General features: G+C 44.1%; 1 long non-coding RNA gene across 4 annotated transcripts in view; it reads left to right on the top strand.

Moving 5' to 3' along the window:
* The first annotated feature begins 2,404 nt into the window (after positions 1-2,404).
* The window catches only part of LOC118146220 (uncharacterized), a 35,882-nt gene continuing 13,759 nt past the window's right edge, over positions 2,405-24,527 (top strand). Inside the window, exons 1-5 of one of the 4 annotated variants that reach the window (XR_004731786.3) lie at positions 2,405-2,766; positions 3,469-3,515; positions 4,114-4,217; positions 7,084-7,244; positions 10,285-16,109. This is a non-coding gene — a long non-coding RNA (uncharacterized LOC118146220). The other 3 variants (XR_008475387.2, XR_004731785.3, XR_013524335.1) reach the window with 3 other exon arrangements.

Here is a 24,527-nt window from a genome sequence, read left to right as displayed (position 1 = left end):
AGGTTCAAGTGATTCTCCTGCCTCAGCCTCCTGAGTAGCTGGGATTATAGGCTGGCGCCACCATGCCAGCCTAATTTTTTGTATCTTTAGTAGAAACAGGGTTTCACCATGTTGGCCAGGCTGGTCTTGAACTCCTGACCTCGTGATCCACCCGCTTTGGCCTGCCAAAGTGCTGGGATTACAGGACTGAGCCACTGCACCCAGACAGGTTATTTTTTTTAATGTTTAACAATAAAGCATATGAGATCTTGGAGTTAGATCAGCCTACATATGAGAATTTGCAGCTGCTATGTCTTACATATTTGTCCCTGAGAAAATCCCAAATCTGGTCTTGCAGGGTTAGTGTGGAGTGTCAATGACTTAAAGTCCATAAAACTTTTAACACGGTTTCTGAAACAGCGCTTATAGAATGATGGTAGCTATTACTGATGTGAATTAGACTTGTCAGTTAGGCTAGGTTATGCTTCAATAACAAACAGCACTGAAATCTTGTGACTTAACACAACAAGTCTGTTCTTTACTGCAGATTGAAACCACTCTCTGGGACAGCTCACTTCCCAGTCACCACACAGTTTAGAGCTCCAGGTGTTTTCCATCTTATAGCATTTCCTTTGCACATGTTTCCATGATTGCCAAGGCAGAGGAAGAGAAACTGGATGATGTCTCACTGGCAATGAAATGCTTTGATCCAGAATAAATGTGACCCACTGTGCTCACTGCCAATGGGCTAGAACTAATTGCATGACCTCCGCCTTCAAAGGGTGTGGGTATGAAAAAATGTAACCCTCCCATGTACTCAAAAGAAGAGATCTGAATACAGATGAACACAAGGAGTGTCTTCCATGGTATAATCTATTCTATTAGGTTGGTGCAAAAGTAATTATGGTTATGCCATTGAAAGTAATGGCAAAGCCACATTTTTGTTTTTGTTTTTTTGAGACAGAGTCTTGCTCTGTCGCCCAGGCTGGAGTGCAGTGGCACAATCTTGGCTGACTGCAACGTCTGCCTCCCGGGTTCAAGCAATTCTCCTGCCTCAGCCTCCTGAGTAGCCAGAATTACAGGTGCTCGCCACCATGCCCAGCTAATTTTTATATGTTTAGTAGAGACAGGGTTTTGCCATGTCGGCCAGGCTGGTCTCGAACTCCTGATTTCAGGTGATCCGCATGCCTTGGCCTCCTAAAGTGCTGGGATTACAGGCATGAGCTACCACGCCCGGATTACTTCTGAGCTAACTGAATAGGTTGCACATACCTTTTCCAAAATGCTTAGAACCAGAAGTGTTTCAGGTTTGGGTTTTTTTTTTTCAGATTCTGGAATATTTACATATATGTGAGATATCTTGGAGAGATGACTCAAGTCTAAACACAAAATTCATTTATGTTTTTTATACAGCTAATACACATAGATACAATATTGTATATTTTCCCTAATTTGTGCATGAAACAAAGTTTGTGTACATTGAATCACCAGAAAAAAAGGAGTCACTATCTCATGTTGATGCTGAGAATATTTCAGATTTTGGAGCATTAAGAAGTTTGGATTTTTGCATAAGGGGTGCTCAATCTGTATAAGATTGCTTACTCTCTTGGAGGTTTGTGGGCCTGGATTCAAGGTCAGCCCCAGCACGTGTACATGTTATAAGTCCTCAGCCTCTGGCCTGATCAGAGGAAGAAAAGGCAGCCCATTTCAGATGCATTGACATCTCCGGGGCTGCTTGAAGCTGAGGTGCCTACCGGTGTTTGATGCCAGTTATGCTGTGTGTCTGAGAGCCACTGCCTTATTGCTCAATGCCGTGAAGGGTGCGTCTGAGCAAAAGCTTGGGCTGGCCACAGTGTGGCATTTCATCAATGCCCTCTCATCACTTTGATCTACAGTGTGTCCTGAGGGCCATCAGTCCCAGAAGAGTTTATCAGGCCCTGCTCTGGCTGTTTATGCCACATATATCATGGTGTGGAAAACACTAGATAGATCTGAGCCTTGGAGAACTAGAGGCTGGGCGAAGGCCTTAGGGCTCCTGAGAGTTACCAGATCTCCCGAAGAATCTGCAGAGAAGTTTTGCTTCTTGATTTTTATTTCTTTTTTCATCTTCCATATAATATCAGCTTTTTTCCCCCAGATGCTGACAGTGGGATACAAAGAAATAAAGTTTTTTAGAGTCAAACAAAAATGGATGTGCATTATGGCTTTGTACCCTGCTAGCTGTGTGTCCTGGGACAAGTTGCTTCCCATCTCTGGGCCTGCATCTCAGGACAGCTTCAAGAGGAAGCCAGCCTCAAGGATTACCCTACAGCCAATTCTGTGGCTAAGGCCTTAGCCTTTATGTAATGGGAACAAAATTGGCTCTCTGACTTCTATTGTTCTATGATTCCGTGACTCATAGAATTCTGAACGGGACCCAGAGCTTGGATACTGAGGGACCACCAACCATGATAGAGACCATCTGTATCAGATAAGATCCTTTTATTAATAGGCAACAGAAATATCAACTAGAACTGGCTTTAAAAGTACAGAAATTGGCCAGGCATGGTGGTGCAAGCCTGTAATCCCAGCTACTTGGGAGGCTGAGGCAGGAGAATCTCTTGAAGCCAGGAGGCAGAGGTTGTGGTGAGCCAAGATGGTGCCATTGCACTCCAGCCTGGGCAACAAGAGCAGAACTCCATACACTGAAAGTATACTTGAACAGTTCCAACTGTACATACTGTATGAAGCTTGTCCTCTGACTAGGTTTCTTATTTCTATGTGGAATTGCATATCTTGCAGCATTCCGTAAGTAAACATTAAAGTCCACCCTTTTAAAAAAAGGACAGAAATTTATCCCCCTATGTAATAGACTTCTAAGTAGGGTGGGTTTTAGCATTTGTTGCCTAATGGCTCAAGCGAGTCTTCAAAGACACAGATTCCTTCTTCTTTCTCTGGGTAATCCTTGAGGCTGGCTTCCTCTTCAAGCTGTAGCAAGATGTCTGTAGCTGTTTCAGTGATCAATTAGCCATGAAAACATCCAGACCAGGAATAGAGAGCATTGTTTTCAGTGGGGCTGTCCTGAGAGACAGACAACTTTACTGAAAGCTGCCCGTATTCTTCTCCTGTTGGCAAGAGGTGGGTCACACGTGCATTCCTTGACATTGCAGTTATTGGCAAGGGGTGGGATTACCTTAGAGCAAACAGGTCCTTCCACAGAGTCTGAGATAAGCTCAACTTGGGATTTGGCATGTCCAAGGTGTACCCGAAACAAAATCAGGGTTCTGATTGAAAGGAGGAAGGGTGACCGGATGGTAGAACCATCTTCTGTGTCTCAGTGACTTTATCACTTTCTCTTTAGATTATTAACTCAACCTCAAAAGCAATAGTTGACATATATTGAGTGTTTACTATATGCAGTCTCTGTGTCGAGATCTTTACAAGCAATTTCTCCTTTAGTCTTTACAACAGTCTGGGAATGTAGATACCAATAGCATGTCCATTTTACAGATAAGGAAGATGAGGTTCCAGTAAGATGACTTGCTCAAGGTCACAAGGTAAGTGTCAGAGTGCAGATTTAAGCCTTTGGGTGATTCCAAAGCCCAAGCTTTTAATTCCTATGCTACACTGTATTTAGAGAGAAAAAGGAAAAAAGTGGGTCATCTGTAAAACACCAGTTATGGCTTATGTACACATACATTTGCTATCTAATTTAATCGTCACAAAACACCAGCTATGCAGTCATTATTCTTTGTGCTTTATATTTTGTGAAATTAAGTCTCAGAGAGGGTATTTAGCTTGCCAAGAATTTTATAACCAGCAAGACACAGAGACCTAAGTCCATATGAGATGACTGTTTCAGAAAAAGGATGCTTTTGTCTATAAAGAATGGAACAGCCAATGAAAGGTGCCCTAAACAATAGGAGATTTTATTTTCTATTAGGACCAGAAGAGAAGTGAACCACTGCAGAAGTGGTTCAATAGCTCAACAATAAAATCGAAGACCCAAGGTCTTTCTGTATTTCTGTGGTGTTAATGTCTCTTCTCATGGTGGCCCAGCCTCCTTGTCTTCATTCAAACTTGTTCTAAAGCAGGAAGGGGCAAGGGCAGGTCAGTGAATGAAGCTCTTCTAGTGTACTTCTCTCTTTTTATTAGGAAGAAAAAGTGTTCCCTGATGTTCATGACCGGATTCCCCTTGTATCCCATTGGCCACAATGGAATCATGCAACCAGATCCCAGCTGCAAGAGAGGTTGAGAAGGTAAATGTTTGTGTTTTTGGTTTCTGTGGTTGATGGCAGGTTCAGTGGTTTAGAAGAGGGGAAAAAAATAGACCTTAGAATGACAACCCATTGTGTCAATCACAAACTCCCAAGGTCTTCCGAGATATGGTCTATATCTCAATTCTTTGTATTCTGATAGCCTAGTGGAGCACACAAGTTTTCAATAAATGCTTATTCAAATAACGGGATGATTTAGAAAGTTTGGAACTCTCTTGGGGATTTTGGAACAGTGACCATGGATAAAAAGATGAAATTACGGATCATCTAATGATCTTTTCTCTGACATCCTTGCTCTTGCCTGTTAATCGTTTTGACTTCTGGCCAGTGAGCTGTGCAGTGAGAAAATGCAAGTAGACAGAGAAGAAAAGGAAACTCAGTTTTCTTCTCTGTGATATGTGTAAGAATGAAATACAGCTTGTCTGTTACAAAGCTCCAGCATTCCTTCTTGGTTCTGGGTTTAGGGACACTCAGAACAGTGTGACTTGGACCCCACCATGCAGGGCACTCCCAACTTGGAGGACCTGCTCTGAGATGTCAGAGCGATGAAAAGCAGTTCTACTAAAGACTGCTGGGGCATGCAGTCAGAAGTGTTCCCTGGGACAAGAGATTAGATTGGCAACTAGATGGCTTAAGAGAGAGAAATGAAGGTCATTCAGGTGGACACTTTACTTATGCCTGGGTGTTGAGAATGGGGTTCAATGAAAGAAGGTTTTAAGAGTCAAACAAAACATGAATGTGAAGTATGACTTTGCACCCTGCTAGCTGTGTGTCCTGGGGCAAGTTGCTTTCTGTCTCTGGGCCTGCATCTTTGCCTTTATGTAATGACAAGATTGGCTCTCTGACTTCTATTGTGCTGTGAGGTTGGATATGGAGGCAGCACCCTGTCAGAGGCCATCTATGTCAGATACGATGCTTTGGTTAGTAGGCAACAGAAACATTGACTTGAACTGACTTAAAAAGTACAGAAATGTATTGCCCTGTGTAATAGACTTCTGGGTGCAGACGTCTATCCGGAAGTCTGTTACACAGGGCAATAAATTACTTCAATTCTTGGTTCAGGCCTAGATTCACCAGCCTTTGAGCCTGCCTAGGGTTTCCCAGTGAGAACCTTCCCTTGCAGGGCGATTACAAGTGCAGCTTCCAAACCAGCAGTTCTTGGTTGTGGCTGCACATTGAAATCATTGTTGGTAGCTGGATGGTGGTGAGTGGGTGAGCTGTAAAAACTATCGATGCCTGAGTCACTCCCAAAGATTCTAATACAGCTTGCAACCTGCCATGACTATTTTATGCCCTCCGCTTTTTTTTTTTTTTTTTTTTTTGAGATAGGGTCTCATTCTGTCACCCAGGCTTGAGTGCAGTGGCGCATTCTCAGCTCACTGCAAACTCTGCCTCCCTGATTCAAGCGATTCTCCTGCCTCAGTCTCTCAAGTAGCTGGGATTACAGGCATGTGTCACCATGCCTGGCTAATTTTTGTATTTTTACTAGAGATGGGGTTTCATTGTGTTGGTCAGGCTGGCCTGGAACACAAGTGGCCTCAAGTGATCTACCCACCTCCGCCTCCCAAAGGGCTGGGATTACAGGCATGTGCCACCATGCCCAGCCCTGCCACGGTTATTGTTAACAGTTTCTCCAGGTAATTCTAATGTACAGAGAATGTTGAGCACTGCAGCTCTAGGTTACTGCCTGCCTTCAAATCCTGATTCTGTCACTGGTTGTGCAATCTTGGGCCTAAGTTCATTAACCTTTCAAGGCCACATGTCCTCATATGTAAAATGGGGCTAATGACAACTGTGGGAGTATTATGAAGGCAACTGGGATAGTTCATATAAAGCGTGATGCCTTTCCCATAGTAAATGCAAAATAATGCTTTACCATCAGCATCACCGAAGTCACTGTCCTGCCAACACTTACCAAGGTGAGTGGACTCCACAACCATGAATAACCCATTGTCTCAGCCACTCCTGAGACCCCTGCTGTTCTGATCCACCTTGGGAAACCAGACACGTTGGACACTTGTGATTGTCTGCCTTGTAAAAATTCTAGGCTTTCCAGAATAGACATCTTGGATATTTCCTCCCTCCCTTTGGTAACGGAATTCCAGTCCCCCTTTGGGGAAACCATCTTTCCTCTACTCTTAGCCCCCATATTTTGCCCATTTCCTGTAATCTCTCATTGGCTAGAATGGAATCACATGGGAAGACTGCAGTTGCAAGAGAGGTTGGGAACATAAGGGTCTGTGTTTTTAGTTTCTGATATTGAAGGCAGATTCAATTGAACCCAACCTCCCTAGGGCAGGTAAGGTCACCTACAGTCGGGAGCTCTTAGCTTGGAGCATCTCAGAGCAAGTGCCCCAAGTTGGGAGCTCCTAGCTGTGTAAGTGACCCAGGCTTGTGAAATAAGAATGAAACCAACAAAATTTTGCTGCTTCACTTGGGAAAGAAGCTTCTTACTTACCCTGGCATTGCTAAACTGGGGGGATGTAAGCCTGCATCTTCTGGAGACCATCTATGCAACCAGCAGATGAGAACTTGTCTGAGAATAAAATCTACATGGGGAATCAGATAGTGTGATGAGGACATGTGTATTCCCCATGACATAAGTGTAGCACCTGGGTTCCATAGCACCTGCAACTTGATCTAACCATGGACTTTTCACAGTCAGAAGCTGCTTTGCCCTATATATTACTCAAGTCTCCTTGAGATGGGCTTGACATCCAATTGAAACAATTTGATGAATATCTCTCACCTTGGCCTACTGGTCTTCCCCAAGGCCAAATCCTATGTCCTGGTGTTACATCTTGTCTTTATCCAAGATCTTCACTAACTTTTTTTTCTCTCCACTGAGAGTATCATGGGGATTCAGAGCTGGTTCTGTCAACCTTCGATGGGCTCCACATTCAAAGATACCCACATTGTGGCCAGGCTGTCTGTGTGAAGAAATAAGATCATCTGTATTCTCAGAGTGAACCAGGACTGGAGCAAAACCTCAGGTTACACGAAACAGAGGTATGGACCCAGGAATAGGAGGGCACTAGGCTACCATTGCAACCCTGCTCCTAGCAAGCCATCCTGCATTTTGTATTTGGCTCTGAATATTATCCTGAAAAACAGCTGTCGATCATCAAGAGGGACTGAAATGGTAAAAGGACTTCACGTAATGTCATTTGAGAGCAGATGAATGGCTCCAGAGAGATAAAAGATAGCTTACCGTTTGTTAGAATGAAGAGTTTTAAAATTTAATTTGTCATGATCAAAGTTCTCTAGGGATGGAGTGAACCAACTTACAAGGTAGTAGACTTCTCATCACTGAAGGTATGGATGTTGAAACAGGCTAATTGGCTGTCATGGGTATTGAAGAAACTATTTTCAGGACAGTGAATAGGGGCTGCCTTAGTTCTGGTCACCCCAGAAGCAAATTCTGATCAAGGATTTATACGCAAGCATGGTTGACCCTGGAACAACACAGATTTGAACTGCACAGGTCCACTTATTCGGAGATTCTTTTTCAATAAAAATGACACTGAGTGTGCCTGCCTGCCTCTCCTGCTTCCCTTTCTACCACCCCTACTCTTTTACCACTGTCATTCCTGAGACAGCAAAACCGCCTCTCTTCTTTGTCCTCGCCATCAGCCTACTCAACATGAACACAAAGAGGAAGACTTTTATGGTGATCCACTTCCACTTAATGAATAGGAAATATATTTTTCTCTTCCTTAGGATTTTTCTTTATTTTTTTGTTTTTATTTTTTTCTTTGGAGACAGGGTCTTACTCTGTTGCCCAGGCTGGAGTTTGGTGGCAGGTCATAACTCACTGCTGCCTTGAACTCTGGGCTCAAGCAATCTTCCTGCCTCAGCATCTCCTGTAGCTGGGACTATAGGCATGTGCCACCACGCCTGACTAATTTTTAAATATATTGTAGAGATGGGATCTCACTCTGTTCCCCAGGCTGGTCTCAACCTCCTGGCCTCAAGTGATCCTTCTGCCTCGACCCCCCAAAGCTCCAGGATTATAAGCATGAGACACTGTACCTGGACTCTTACAATTTTCTTAATACCTTTTCTTTTCTTTAGATTGCTTTATTGTAAGAAAGAAGTATGGAATACCTAGAACATACATATAACACAGAACATGTGTTGATGAACTGCTTATGTTATTGCTAAGGCTTCCAGTCAACTATAGGGCATTAGTAGCTAAGATCTGGGGAGTCAAAAGTTATATGTGAATCTTTGACATTGCAGGGGTTCACCACCTGTAGCCCCCATGTTGTTCCAGGGGCAACTGATCTCAGGAAACACCTTGGGAAGGAGGGAAGTGAGACAGGAAAGGAGAGGAAGCCAGTCAAGGATGCATTTGTGAGCCCACTACTGCAGTGGAGCCTCTGAAAGAACTGCCCCTTTTCAGGCTGAGGGAGCTGGAGTGCTTTTCCACTAAGCCTCGATCCTCGTGGCTGAAGTTCACGCCAGGGACATTAACACTCAGGCACATCCAGTCTACTCCAAGGATGACAGGAGCATTTTGATCTGCCAGAGTGTGTTGGTCTGTTTGGCATTGCTTGCAAAACAATTACCCAAGGTTTTTTTTTTTTTTGCCAATCAGTTTGAGCTTATGAGGTTGCTCAGGTTAGCCTTGAACTGATGACCTCGCCTTCGCGAGCGCCATGACCTCCGGCGGGAACCAATTTGGACCCCTACCCAAGGTTTTATCAAGAAATACTCAAGGCTGGGTAATTTATAAGGAAAAGAGGTTTATTTGGCTCACTGTTATGCAGGCTGTACAAGCATGCCACCAGCATCTGCTCTGCTTCTGGTGAGGCCTCAGGAAGCTTTTAGTCACGCTGAAAGGCAAAGGGAGAGTAAGCGTGTTACATATTAAGAGAGGGAACGAGAGAGAGAGGAGGAGATGCCAGGCTCTTTTAAACAACCAGCTCTCTTGTGAATTAACAGAGCGACGCTTCAGTCATTACTATGGATGGGAAGGACACCAGGCTGTTCATGAGGAATCCCACCAGGCCCCACCTCCAACACTGGAGGTCACATTTCAACATGAGATTTGGAAGGGATACACATCCAAACCATATCACAGAGACAGTCCTCAGGCAGAGAGACATAGGAAACCATTCCCCTGTATGGGAACCATCTGCCGTGGCCCCCAAGTAGGCCTGAGGGGCTGAGAACAGAGCACAGGCATCTGCTATAGGAGCAGAATTCGGAGTGTTAACTGAAATCCCCTGGGCTGGATTCTGCCTGTAGTGTACATTCCTCAGCATGCTCAGTTTTTTTTTTTTAAGACAAAGAATATGAAAGAAAATCTCAAATTCCTACATTTCTCCAACTTTCTATTTTCTTGCAAACATCTGGCCTCCTTCATTCATTTCCTCCTCTTGCCTGGACCCCAAAGGTCTCAGCCTGCAGGACCCTACATGAAATGCTCTGTGATGTCCCTTCTCACACCATCTGCATCAGGATGGTTATTGTTTGGGAATGTTCTGGTAGCCCTAAGTGATCCTTAGGAGCAGAACAGAATGTCTTTGAAAGTACATAGACTCGACCCCCTTGGCATCAACCAAGTTCCTATGTGTCCCTGTTGCTCCTTAGAACTGCCGCCTGTGACTGTGGAGCCAGCTTCTCCCAAAGCATGTTGATAAGAACAATATTGTATATTGTTTTATAGCCAGTAAGGCACTTTATAAGTTGACAAGAATGATATTTGTACAGCACTCTATAGTTTGTAAAGCACTTCATACATTGGCAGGAACAATATTTGTACAGCACTTTATAGTTTGTACTTTATACATTGACAAGAATAATATTTGTACAGCACTTGATAGTTTGTAAAGTACATTATATGTCTCATACAGAGCTGTTTATTTTGTAAAGCACTTTATACATTGACAAGAACGATATTTGTACAGCACTTTATAGCTTGCAAAGCACTTTATACATCTTGTACAGCACTTTACAGTTTGTAAAACACTTTATACATTGACAAGAATGATATTTGTACAGCACTTTATAGTTTGTAAAGCACTTTATACGTCTTTTACAGCACTTTACAGTTTGTAAAGCACTTTATAGCCTGGACAGTAACATGGCTCTTTACACCTCCATGTGAAGCAGTCAAAGAAATCATTGAAGCTTAGCCCTTTTGTTGACGAATGAAAGAGTGAGCCTGGAAGAGTGAAGCCTGGAAGAGTGAGCCTGGAAGAGTGAGCCTGGAAGAGTGAAGCCTGGAAGAGTGAGCCTGGAAGAGTGAAGCCTGGAAGAGTGAGCCTGGAAGAGTGAAGCCTGGAAGAGTGAGCCTGGAAGAGTGAAGCCTGGAAGAGTGAGCCTGGAAGAGTGAACCTGGAAGAGTGAAGCCTGGAAGAGTGAGCCTGGAAGAGTGAGCCTGGAAGAGTGAAGCCTGGAAGAGTGAGCCTGGAAGAGTGAAGCCTGGAAGAGTGAGCCTGGAAGAGTGAACCTGGAAGAGTGAGCCTGGAAGAGTGAGCCTGGAAGAGTGAACCTGGAAGAGTGAAGCCTGGAAGAGTGAGCCTGGAAGAGTGAAGCCTGGAAGAGTGAAGCCTGGAAGAGTGAGCCTGGAAGAGTGAGCCTGGAAGAGTGAACCTGGAAGAGTGAACCTGGAAGAATGAAGCCTGGAAGAGTGAGCCTGAAGAGTGAAGCCTGGAAGAGTGAGCTATTTTGCCGAGCCAGATGTATAGCCTGAGCGGCCTGCTCTCCCACTGCCCAGGCCTCATTCTGAACAGTGTGGGAGGCTTCTTTACCCCAGCTTGCATTCCGAGGCAGGTTTTGGAGTATGTGGGCTGAGAAGCAGAGACTGGCAGCAAGATGTGGGCTCAGGAAGCGGGAGGAGCCACGCAGAGAACGGGGGTGAGGGGAGCCACAGGGGGAGGTGAAGGAGGAGGCATTTTTGTCACCGTGAATCACATTTTCCACTTGAAATAGGAGCTGAGACTTTCTGAGGGGGCAAAATGCAACATACAATGGAGGTGAGCAGGTGGGAAATTACATGGCTCATATTTAATTATGCAAAATCCCATAATCCCTCAGGGAGCACAAAGGACATGAGGTGGTGATTTTCCTCCTCTCATAATCTTGGAGCCACTTTATTAAATGACAGAAAGAATAATGCGGCCAGGGAGGAAAAAATTATGTGGTCAGAGAACTAAAGATAATTTCACAGCTTTCGCATTCCATTCCACGCCTTCCTTCTTGGCTGTTCTGAGCTGCAACGCTGGCCTTAATGTAAGGATAAACAGGTATCCTTACAGCATCATAGAGACATGCACAGTCTTTAGTTTAGAACTCCACATCCCCTTATTTTACATCTAATGTTGAAAGAGAGTGAGCCTGAGCTACAGAGAGAGAGAGAAAAAATAGCTGCTTCTGCTAATTATGGTCTTAGTTGTGTCTTCCCCCCCAAATCCCAAATTAATATGTTGAAGTCCTAACTCCCACCACCTCACAATGTGACTGTATTTGCAGATAGGGTCTTTAAAGAGGGGATTAAATTAAAATGAGCTGTTTGAGGTGGACTCCATCTGACTGGTGTCCTTATAAAAAGGGAAAAATTGGACACACAGAGACACCACGAATGCAGACACAGAGCAAAGACCACACGGGGCACAGCAAGAAGATGGCTGTCTGCAAGCCAAGGAGAGAGGCCACTGGAGAAACTCAACCAGCCAGTACCTTGACCATGGACTTCTATATTCCAGAGCTGCGAGGAAACAAATGCCCACTGTTGAAGCCACCCAGCCTGTGCTTTTTGTTAGGGGAGCCCTAGAAAATGAATGCAGATTTTGGTCCGGAGAAGTGGGACGCTGATGTAACCAGTGCCTAAAAATGTGGAAATGCCTTTGGTGTTGAGTATTAGCTAGAGGCTGGAGAGTTGTGAAGCACATGGTGTTATAGAAAATGCCTAGATCGTGGTGGAGAGACTCGATAGAAATATGGATGCTAAAGCTGCTTCTTTGAGGCCTCAGATGGAGATAAAGAACACGCTATTGGACACTGGAGAGGAGGAGATCCTTGTTATAAGTGGCAAAGAGCTTGTCTGAATTGCGTTCTAGTGTTTTGCAGAAGGTGGAACTTGTGAGTGAAGCACTTGGATATTTGGCAGAGGAGATTTCAGAAATCAAAACTGTGGAAGCACAGTATTGAGGGTGCAGCGGCTTTCTCCTGATTGCTTATGGTAAAATGCAACAGGAGAGACAGACATTGAAGAAGAAAGTGTTAAGCAACACAGAACCAAAACTCAAAGATTGGGAAATTTCTCAGCCTACCCATATTGCAGAAAGTGAGAAAGCTTGTTCTAGAGAGAATCCCAAGGGTGTGACTTGACAGTCACATGAGAAAGAGACTGTGGGTGTCACTCAGGGATCTCCCAACCATCTCAGCCTGGGTACCCATCAATGATGGATTGGATAAATAAAATGTGGTACATATACCCCACGGAATACTATACAGCCGTATAAAAGAACAAAATCATGTAATTTTCAGCAACATGAATGCAGCTGGAGGCCATATTCTAAGTGAATTAATGCAAAAACAGAAATGCTGCCAGCTTGGACTGAAGCTCAGAGATGAAAGAAAGGCTGTCAGACAGGCCGGGCATCGTGGCTCATGCCTGTAATCCCAGCACTTTGGGAGGCCAAAGCAGGCAGATCATGAGGTCAGGAGTTTGAAACCAGCCTGAACAACGTGGCGAAGCCCTGTCTCTACTAAAAATACAAAAAAATCAGCAGCTGGGAGTGGTGGTGGGCACCTGCAATCCCAACTACTGAGGCTGAGGCAGGAGAATCGCTTGAACCTGGGAATCAGAGGTTGCAGTGAGCCAAGATCGCACCACTGCACTCCAGTCTAGGTGACAGAGTGGGACTCTGCTTCAAGAAAGAAAGAGAGAGAGAGGGGGGAGAGAAAGAGAAAAAGAGAAAGAAAGAGACAGAAAGAAAGAAAAAGAAAAGAAGGAAGGAATGAAGGTCATCAGACTTCTGGGATTCTACAGGGCAGGACATTAGAGTTACCCAGGGAATAGCAGTTGTTATCCTTCAATAAAAGAAAAGAATGACCACAAAGGCAAGGCTACTTCCTTGTCGTTCCAGGTAACGACAAGGGACTCATGAACCTTTCTTCTTTTTCCCCTTTGGAACTGGAATGTCCATATTATGCCTGTGTCACCATTGTATTTTGGAAGAAGATAACTTTTTTGGTTTAATAGGTTCACAGCTGGGCCATTCACAATAGAAAGACATGGAATCAACCTAGGTTCCCATCAGTGGTGGGTTGGATAAATAAAATATGCTGTGTTTACACCATGGAGTAAGACACAGCCATAAAAAGAACAACAGCATGTCTCTTTCAGCAACATGAATGCAACTGGAGGTCACTATGCTAAGTGAATTAATGCAGTAACAGAAAATTGAACACCCTAAGTTCTCACTTATGAGTGGGAGCTACACCTTGGGTACGCATGGACATAAAGCTAGGGAACAATAGACACTAGGGACCCCCAAAAAAGGGAAGAAGAAAGTGGGAAAGAGCTGAAAAACTACCTATTGGTGCTGGGCATTGTGGCTCACACCAGCGATCCCAGCTACTCAGGAGGCTGAGGCACAAGAATCCCTTGAACCTGGGAGGTATAAGCTGCAGTGAGCTGAGATTGTGCCACTGCACTCCAGCCTGGGCGACAGAGCGAGCCTCTGTCCCCAAAACAACAACAACAACAAAATAACATAACAAAACTATCGGATACGATGCTCGCTGTCTGGGTGACGGGATCACTGGAAGCCCAAACCTTAGCATCATGCAGTATACCCTTGTGACAAACCTCCATGTGTACCCCCAGATCTAAAATAAAAATGAAAAAAAATAGCTTCACAGCTTGAGAGGAGTTCTGCCTCAGAATGAATCACACCTTAAGTATCAGCCACACCCGATTTAGATAAGATTTGGAACTTAGAATTCATGCCAGCACAGGTTAAGACTTGCAGGGTGTGGGGATGAGGGTGAATGTATTTTACACGTGAGAAGGATGTGAATTTTGGGAGTCCAGAGGGCAGAGTGTTATGGGTTGAATTGCATTTCCACAAAATGTATATGTTTAAGCCCTAACTGCAGTACCTCAGGATGTGACTATATTTGGAGGGGAGGTCTTTAAAGAGGTGATTAAGTGAAGAGGAAGCTGTTAGGGTGGGCTTTAATGCAACCTGACTCATGGCTTTGTAAGAAGATGCAATTTGCACACACACGGAGACTCCCTTAATGTGGGCACACAGAGCAAAGACCATGTGAAGACATGGAAAAGGAGGGCATCTGCCAGCCAACGAGACAGGCTTCAAAAGAAACTAAACCCGCTGGCTCCTTGACCTAGGACTTCTTGCATCCAGGACTGTGAGAAAGTAAATTTCTCCCGGTTAAGCCAGCCAGTCTAGACGTATTTTGTTATGTCAATCGTGGCAACCTAATGCACTGCAAAAAAGAGGACCAGGTTGAGAGCTAGACTTGAACCTTGATTCTGCCTGGGGAGGCTGCTGTCTACACACAGGAATTCCACTCTCCAGGCAGCAGTGACTGCTGGTGCGTGCTCCAAACTGGGTTTAAAGGATTGACTCCAATGTAGATGCTTCCCCATGGTCTTGGACAGCCAAGCTGGGAGGTCACTCCTCCAAACTGTCCTTGGCAGACTGAGTGAGTGATTGGAAGAGCTAAGCTGGGATGCTAGCCTGCAATGGACCCACGTCTACTCTGCGTGGCCAAGTGGAGGCTGTGTTTAGACTTCCCGAGATCCAGAGAGAACTGGATTCTAACCGTCTCTACAAAAGATTGAAAATAAATAGCTGTGCACGGTTGTCACTGAGTATCTCAGCCTCAAAATAAATTTTAAAACTTTTTGTTTTTTTCTTTTTTGCTTTCAGCCTCGAAACATACTTTGGGAAACTCCTTGTTCCTGCCTTTCCCACCAGGCACTTCAGTGCTTGCTTATCTAATTATGTGCTTGCTTAGAAATTCCAGGGGCCAATTTCGAAACAAAGGAGGCAGAGAGACCCAGCTGCAGAATCCTCCCTCTTAGGGGAAGTTACAGTTAGCCCACCACTTCCGGGTTGAAGTCGGGGTAATGCAAACCAGATCCCCAGATGGTTGATTCCTCAGGATAACACTTGGGAACAAGACAGGCAGACCCACACCCTCTTGTACCACTCTGCTGTGTTTCCCACACCTTTTCCTTGTTAAATCCCTTCACTCAGCCCACAGGACTGAGATGTCTTCCTTGAGGTGGAATCCTGGTTATCTCCCATCTGCTGGCATTTGATTAATAAAGTTGCTTTATTTTCACCAGACCTGTCTTATATTTTCAGCCTCTGAGCAGTGAGCACCTGGACTTACATGATGGTACATGAGTGTAGGCCCAGCTACTCAGGAGACAGAGGCGGGAGGATCACTTGAGCCCATGCAGTCAAGGCTGCAGTGACCTATGACTGCACCATTTCCCTCCAGCCTGGGCGACAGAGTGAGACCTCATCTCTAAAAAAAAAAAACCAAAATCAAACAAACAAAATTAAAAAAAAGGATTTCATTCGCAACACAACGGATTCAGATTTGATCTAGAGAAGATGTTTCGAGCAGGGAAAAGGTACATCCCAAATGGGCCCTAAAGAGTTTGCAAGCAGCCCAGATGATGGCCCTATAGGTGACAGGGGTCAGGACACAGGTCTTGGTCTCTGGGTGCAGAGGGGTAGGTCCTAGATGGGCTCAATTCTTCAATGGTTTCCCCGAGCACAAATTCAGAATTCCTTCTGCTCTGGTGGGAACCCTGAAGTGGAGAGATGCACTTTTCAATCACTTTAATTCCATACTGATGATTTTTTTTTAATTGTACTTTAGATTCTGGGGTCCATGTGGAGATCATGCAGGATGGTTGCATATTGATGATTTCAAAGTGGGCCCTTTCTTTACGCCTGAGCAGTAATTGGCTGTATAAGAGGAAGCCTCCATGCAGAGCAGTGCTAATAAGACATCGTCTCCTGAAATGTGCCTGGGCAGCAAGGAGCCGCCTGGCCGCTCCTGCAGCTCCCACAGATCTGCCAGGATCAACAAGCAATTGCAGAGTCCCCATGTCGGAGTGTTGGTCTTGTCCCCGTGGTGTGATATGATGATTACAGAACCACGGTAGAATATTTGCATAGCAAACAGCAACGTTTCCCTGGAATCATTAGAGAAAGCGAGAAAGAGCCAGAGAACCTGCCAGCCGGGAGTCTGGTCGGAAGCACTCCTGAGCCATCATGTATCCTGGGCCCATTGTGCTTGATAAAATAATGATGAAAATAATCTTAACAGGAAGTGTGCAGTGGCTCACACCAGTAATCCCAGCAGTTTGGGAGGCCGAAGTGGGTGGACTATGAGGTCAGGAGATGGAGACCATCCTGGCCAGTGTGGTGAAACCCCGTCTCTACTAAGAATACCAAAATTAGCTGGGTGTGGTGGTGCATGCCTGTAATCCTAGCTACTCGGGAGGCTGAGGCAGGAGAATCGCTTGAACCTGGGAGTCAGAGGTTGCAGCGAGTCGAGATCTCGCCACTGTACACTCAAGCCTGGCGACAGAGCGAGACGCCATCTAAAAAACAAATCTTAATAATAGCTGCCTTATATTATATTGAGTCCTTATAGGATGGCTGGCATTGTCCTAAGCACTTAGCACGCATTATTTTATTCCATTTTCGTGACAAGTTTATTAGCTCCATTTTATGGATATGAAAACTCAGGCACAGAGTTGTGAAGTGACTTGCCAGTATCACACAGCTCAGGAGGAGAAAAGTGGATTTTAAATGAAGGCCCGTCTGACCCCAGAGCCTTAGGTCACAGCAGTTGAAATCAGACAAGGGACATTCCTGATGCATTTTACACAGTTATAATGATTATAATAACTATAGATTAGTGCATCAGCGACTCTTAACCTTTTCTAATACCCTCCTTTCTGTTTTACTTTAACACTCCCAAAACTCTGTTTGTAGAAAATATGGCCTTTTGGAGGCTTACACAACACTGTAATACCTGGGGCACAAAAACCACTGGAATAGCTAAGGTTTCTTTGCTCTCTGTTGACCATACATGCTGTAGATAAGAATTGCAGTGTGTTAGGTGGTCTCTGTAAATTCTATGAAATCTGGATATATTTATTAACTTACTAAAGAAGTCTGTACAGTTTTTAAGAAGTGAAGGAAGTGAGACACAGAGAGGCCAAGTGATCTGCCTGACTTGACACAGCTAGGAAATAAACTAGGCAGGATTTGAACTCCAGTAGTCTGGCTTCTACATAGAACTTCTTAAGCACTGCACCACCCCACTGGATTTCTGGTATGGGCTGTTTTTGTGTATATCAGATGTTCACACAAACCTCTGAGAGGAGCAATAAGCACTTTCCTCCTCCTCGGATGTAAGAGGAGACTGAAGCTGAAGAAGATGACGGGAGAGAACCTCTGGCCAAGAAGAAGCAGAACCGAGGTGTGAATTTAAGTCCTGGTTATGAGACTCCAGGCTTGACTTCCGTGGAGTACATCAGCTTCCTTCTTTGTCTCTGATCAGCTTCCTTCTTTGTCTCTGGGCTGTGCTGTCTCCCAGGCCGTTTGAGGCATGCCACCCTCTGCGCAGCAAAGCAACAATCATCCCCACAGCCCACACTCTGCAGAGAAAAGTTTCATCTCATTAGTCAAATTAAAACTTACTTCTGAACTCCGTGTATCTGTGTGATAGACTTCAAGCAAATTATAATTTTATTTATTTATAGCTCCCTGTCTCCCAGAAACTTAAATGGCAATATGTTATTGGGCTCATAAAAAATAAAAATAAAATAAAATAAAATGACACCTCGAGCAGTACTGTAACTAATTAAGGGGACTTCCAAACTGCTGTTAATTTGAGATGCTAAAATGTGCGCCAGCAGCAGCCAGCCTGAGTTCCCGGGGAGGACAGACTCACGCAGCTGTGGAGCTCAGATTTCACATTAAGTCAAACAATTATTTTGACGGGTAGAGTGAGCTCCATAAAGTGCTGTTATAATAAAATCCTTCTATTGCCTTGCCCAGGCAGGTTCACCCAAGAAGGGAGGTTGGGTGATGTGAGGGAGTTCACAAACCAGTGCAGTGCCTTATCTGGACGCAGACATTGCAGATGTTTATTGCAGAGCTCAGAGAGAGGGTCTGGAGCCTTGGGTGAAGCTCAGGAATGGCAGAAGCAACAAGCCAGATATGCATTTTTTAGAACCCACTGTTTTTTTTTTTTTTTTTTTCTGCCAGCACTATTGTTTTTTATTTTATTTTATTTTTTGAGATGGAGTCTCACTCTGTTGCCTAGGCTCAAGTGCAGTGGCATAATGTCCGCTTACTGCAACCTCCACCTCCCAGGTTCAAGCTACTCTCCCGCCTCAGCCTCCTATGTAGCTGGAACTACGGGCACACACCACCATGCCCAGCTCATTTTTGTATTTTTTAGTAGAGATGAAGTTTCACTATATTGGCCAGGCTGGTCTCAAACTCCTGACCTTGTGATCCGCCTGCCTTGGCCTCCCCAAAATGCTGGGATTACTGGCATGAGCCATTGTGCCCGGCCAGTTGTTTTTATTTGAAAGAAAATTTCCAAGATAATGTAAATAGAGTTCCCACACACTTATTACCCAGTTTCCCCTAATTCTGCCATTTTACATAACCATGGTCATATTTTTATGCCAGATGCTCTTCTGGATACTGAAGGCACATCTGTCAAGAAAAACGGACATGATTCCTGTTCTCATGCAGCACACAGATTAGCTGGGGGAGACAGCGTTAGGATAAAGCCAGTGGTCACAAGTGCGGACCATGTTGCTGCTGCATCTCTCGGACGCCATCAAATTGTGCCTTGAAGGCCAGGCACAGTGGCTCATGTCTGTAATCCCAGAACTTCAGAAGGCTGAGGTGGGAGGATCGCTTGAGCTCAGGAATTTGAGGCTGCAGTGAACTATAATCACGCCACTGTACTCCGGCCTGGGTGACAGAGTGAGACCTGTCTCTTAAAAAATATATATGCGGGCTGGGTGTGGTGGCTCACGACTGTAATCCCAGCACTTTGGGAGGCTGAGGCGAGCAGATCACGAGGTCAAGAGATCGAGACCATCTTGGCCAACATGGTGAAACCCCACCTCTACTAAAAATACAAAAATTAGCTGGGCATGGTGGCACATGCCTGTAGTCCCAGCTACTTGGGAGGCTGAGGCAGGAGAATCGCTTGAACCTGGAAGGTGGAGGTTGCAGTGAGGTGAGATTGCACGCTCCAGCCTTGTGATAGCGCAAGACTTCATCATGTATATGTATAGGTATATGATGTATGTATATATATATATGTATATATATGCTTTAATAAATAGTAGTCATTGCAGCGGACCCTTGCAATTAAGTGAATGTGTGAATCAATGATGTGAGAATCATCCTGTGACTCCAGACTACAGAGGTAGGGCAGAGATGTGCTGCAGGGTAAGTGGTGGGAGCTGAGGACACAGTATCAAGAATCTCATAGACCTGCCTTGGACCCTTATTTGAGTGTGTTTTGGGATGAGTCACTTTGCTTCAAGAGCAGAAAATGGGGATAATGTCTTTTCCTTTAGATGTGGATATTCCTAGAGAGTGGATGTAATTGAGTTTTGCAAAAAAATTCCCTGTCCATGGCCCATGTTTGTAGTTCCAGCTACCCAGGAGGCTGAGGCTGGAGGATCCATTGAGCCCAGGAGTTCAAAGCTGCAGTGAGCTATGATTGCACCACTGCACTCTAGCCTGAGTGAGAGGATGAGACCCTGTCCTTAACCAAACCAAACTGAACCAAACCAAACAAAACAGTGTCTTGCTCAAGTGTGGGGAGCTGATGAGTGGTGGTGGCGGTGGTGTGTGTCCCTTTGGATGAAGGTGGTAGCATTCTAACAGCCCAGGACTTCATGTGTGCCCAGCTGCATCTCAGCTCAACCCGGCAACCAGAGGGATCCTGTTGAAAATGTTCCATCAAATCACGTCCCTCCTCTGTTCTAAACCTTCCACCGCCTCCTCCTCATGCTCAGGCCACAGGAAATCTTATAATCTTGCTTCCTGCTGCTTCTTGGATTTCTTCCCTAGCCACCAATTCCTTTGCTGTTCCTGGGCTGTTCCTGGAACAAGCCACTCATCTCCAGCCTCCAGGGATGTTCCCACTGCCTAGAAATCTCCATCCCAAGATCTTTGCTTAGCTCACTCCCTCCTTCTGTTCACATCCAGCCTGCTGAGAAATGTCCTTTGTAACCATCCAATGAAAGCACAGCACCTTGTTTTTGTTTTACTTCCAAAAACTTTTCACAACCTGAGAAGTTGTGGATTTAATTGTTTTCTTTCTCTGCCTTCCTCAGTGTAAGCTCCTCTGTCCTGAAGCCTAACACAGTGCTTGGTCTATAGGAGGCATTTAAGTAATATTTGTGGGGTGGAAGTCTATCTCTGTGTCTGAATTCTTCCTTTCTTTTCCCTTCCTTCCCTCCCTTTCCTCTTTCTTCCTTCCTTCCTTCTTTTGCTTTCCCCTTTCTATCTTCTTTCCTTCCTCCTAAGCAATTGTTTATGACCCCTATATTGGTCCTGACATAAAAGAAGGGGCTTTTCCAAGGGTTGTCTTCTGATGTTTATCCACCAAAGCCTCTTGCCCTTGCTGGAGTGAAGTGCCCGAGTTCACACGATGCAGGTCATCACTTCCGACTCCCACCCAATACATTCTCAAAGCAGACATCCCCTAGCCAACTTATTTCTTCTCTCTCTCATTCAGAAACTCAGGCCTGGGTATGAACAAGACAGACATGCATTTCCTGAGGCCTCTGGCTCACTCTTCCACTTTCACCTGTCACTTTCCTCTTGGCATCTGCCAAGAATTTCAGGCCAGGAGAAAAATTCAAATCAGCCACCTGCTTAATCTGCACTTCCTCATTTCTCTCAGTACAATACAGGGAAGAGCAGGCTAAGGAAATATGGCAGGATTGGGACAGAGGGACCAGACAGGGCTGATTTCAGTGTGACTTTTATTCAAGGAGATACCATTCCTTACCTGGAGAGACCTTGAAGAGTCTTTTTAGCTCAGAGCTTCCAGGCTGAACTCCAAAAGGGGAAGGTGCCCATCTTGTTGGTCTCCTGCATCCAACCAGGCCTCCCCATCAGTTGGTTGCAGAAGACATCTGTATTAGTCTGTTTTGTGAGAGCCAAATCAGGAATGCAATTCCATTCACAATTGCCACAAAAATAATAAAAATACCTAGGAATACAGCTAAGGGAGGTGAAAGATTTCTACAATGAAAATTACAAAACACTTCTCTGAGAAATCAGAGATTACCCAAACAAATGGAAAAGCATTCCATGCTCATGGATGGGAAGACTGAATATTATTAAAACTGCCGTCCTGCCCAAAACAATTTATGGATTTAATGGTATTTCTATTAAAGTACTGATACACTCTTCAAAGAACCAGAAAAAAACTATTTTAAAACTCATATGAAATGAAAAAAAGAGCCTAAATAGCCAAGGCAATCCCAAGCAAAAAGAACAAAGCTGGAGGCATCATACTCTCTGACCTCATACTATATTACAGGGCTGCAATAACCAAAACACAAAAACAGACACATAAACCAATGGAACAGATTAGAGAACCCAAAAATAGGGCCGCATGCCTACAACCATCTGATCTTCAACAAAGCCGACAAAAACAAGCAATGGGGAAAGGACTCCCTATTTCATAAATGTTGCTGGGATAACTGGCTAGCCACATGCAGAAGATTAAAGCTGGACCCCTTCCTTATACCATATACAAAAATCAACTCAAGATGGTTCAAAGACTTAAATGTAAAACCCCAAATTATAAAAACCCTGTAAGACAACCTAGGCAATACCATTCTGGACATAGGAATGGGCAAGGATTTTATGACAAAGAAACCAAAAACAATAGAAAAAAAACACACAACAATTGGCAAATGGAATCTAATTAAACTAAAGAGCTTCTGCAAAGCAAAAAAAAAAAAAAATAATCTATCAACAGGGTAAAACAGACATCCTACAGAATGGAATAAAATATTTGCAGACTATGAATCTGAAAACAGTCTAATATCCAGCATTGATAAGGAACTTAAACAAATCAACAAGAAAACAAAAGTAATACATATTTCAACATGAGATTTGGAAAGGCAAATATCCTAACCATATTGTTCCACCCCTGGACCCCCAAACTGAATATCCTTCTCACATTGCAAAACACAATCATCTCTTCTCAATAGTCCCCAAAGTCTTAACTCATTCCAATATCAAGTCCAAATCCCAAAATCCATCTGAGACTCAAGGGAAATTTCTTCCACTTGGGTCTTATTTTAAAGTAAAAGTATGAAATTTGGGTGCCTCTTAAAAACTACATATCTAGGCCAGGTGCGGTGGCTCAAGCCTGTAATCCCAGCACGTTGAGAGGCCGAGGTGGGTGGATCATGAGGTCAAGAGATCGAGACCATCCTGGTCAACATGGTGAAACCCCGTCTGTACTAAAGTTACAAAAAATTAGCTGGGCATGGTGGCACATGCCTGTAATCCCAGCTGCTCAGGAGGCTAAGGCAGGAAAATTGCCTGAACCCAGGAGGCGGAGATTGCGGTGAGCTGAGATCGCACCATTGCACTCCAGCCTGGGTAACAAGAATGAAACTCCGTCTCAAAAACAAAACAAAACAAAACAAAAACAAAAACAAAACTACATAGCTAACACTAGTAGGCCAGGTTTCAACTGGAGAAAGAGGAGTTAGAATGGAGAGGAAGCTGCTTCTTTTTAGGGGCTCATTGAATCTTCGTTTTGCCATAGAGCTTAATTAGCTGATCTCACTTGTTTCTATTACCTGCCTGGCTTCTAAAGGTACTTCTATGTTTGACTTTTCTATATGGTTCCAAATATAGGAACAAAGCAAAATGGCCACATGAAAGAATCCAATCATGTGATATGCCATCCTGCAGATAATATACTGCCACACTATGGTTATCCAGTGAAAGGTTGGTTAACCAGAAAGATTGTGAGATGGAAAGGGATCGTCTCATTCTTCAGGGCTCTAAAGCAGAGATGAGAACAAGTAGTAAAAACCACAAGCAGGAAGAACCTAGTGCATCCTAAAAAGAACTTTCTAATAATGAGCTTTAACAGGAGAATTAGGCTGGTTTATCAGGAGTGAGGCACCTGGCATTGGAGGCATTCAAGTAGAGACTGAGTCATCATCTGTTAAAATAGCCAAAGAAGAGATATCTATTATAAGACTAAGAGGAGATGATATTTTATGACCATTATAATGTTGAAACTCTTGAGTTCTGATTCCATAACTGAAAAACTGAAAATTAATGTATGGTGTGGTGGTCATGGCGGTGGCGGGTGTGTGTACACATGTAAACACACGTGTGTGTGTCGTATGTATTGGCTCACTTAATCCTCACTGCAGCAATCTGGACTGGGTAACATTATTTAGCCCTTTTAACAGAAAATGGAACTTCTCAGAGAGGCCAAACAATGTGTCCAACTCAGCTCGTGAGTAACTGAGTCTGAATTCAAACTTCTATTTCTTCAGCTTCAAAGTACCCTCTCTTCTTAATATATTACACTGCCTCCCTCAAAGAGGCATCCTTTTGATAGAATTATTTTTCTCCATTCGCATTCCTCTGAGAAAGAAGGAAACATAAATTCACCAGCTGCTATCGAGGCTCAGGTTGTGCACTCAGCATCTATTCCACCATACTAGCCACCTTGATGATTTAGAAACTCTAGCCTGTGCACTGGGGTGGAACTAGTTATACACGCACCACCAGGAGTGTTGATTAAAAATGAATAATCTCAAGCCCCATACCTGGAGGCTTGGATTTAGAAGATCTCTGGACTGGAGCCTAAGAATATATATTTTTCCCAAGCTTCTCAGGTTTTTCTGACGTTCAACAAGAACAGAAACTTCTGCTCGTGATTAGCATAGAATTTAATACAATGGCCCTTAGAGATTTTTTCATTCATTCATGAATTTCTTATTTCATTTACTTATACTCAGAGAGATGAATATGAAGCAACTACTGTATGCCAGAATCTGTTCTGGGCACCAGAAACTTCATCAATGAACAAAATTGACTAAATAAAACCCTTGCTCACATGACGCTTCCATCCTATTGGGTGTGGTTATATCTATGCCCAATTAAATTTTATATTTCAGAGCAGGAAAAATAATTTAGATATTTAATTTCAAAACTGAAGGGCTTAGGGGAAATTTAAAAA

This window comes from Callithrix jacchus, chromosome 12 (assembly GCF_049354715.1).
Source record: "Callithrix jacchus isolate 240 chromosome 12, calJac240_pri, whole genome shotgun sequence".
NCBI classification, from domain to species: domain Eukaryota; kingdom Metazoa; phylum Chordata; class Mammalia; order Primates; family Cebidae; genus Callithrix; species Callithrix jacchus.
The sequence above is the reverse complement of the archived record's forward strand: the minus strand, read 5'-3'. Positions and strand labels throughout refer to the sequence as shown.